This window comes from Penaeus monodon, chromosome 33 (genome assembly GCF_015228065.2).
Source record: "Penaeus monodon isolate SGIC_2016 chromosome 33, NSTDA_Pmon_1, whole genome shotgun sequence".
NCBI lineage: Eukaryota > Metazoa > Arthropoda > Malacostraca > Decapoda > Penaeidae > Penaeus > Penaeus monodon.
In genome coordinates this window covers 5,364,981-5,365,229 of record NC_051418.1, presented here as the reverse complement: position 1 = coordinate 5,365,229, position 249 = coordinate 5,364,981, and positions in this window count along the sequence as shown.

Here is a 249-nt window from a genome sequence, read left to right as displayed (position 1 = left end):
TACTTGATTCTGGGAAAATAAGTGAAATTAGGAGAAGGAGAAGAATTGCGTAAGATGAGCGGGGCAAGAGAGGCTCTTCCTTGAGACGAGGAAGCTCCGAGAATCCCAAGGAGGAGGAGGATGGCTTTGAGGAGGAGCTGCGATCACGCCCGACCATGTCCTCCGCTGGCGCCGCCCCTGCTGTCTGCCGGATTCACGCCCATTCACGCCCTCGGTGGGGACATGTCTGACTGCTAGTGGGCTGAGAAG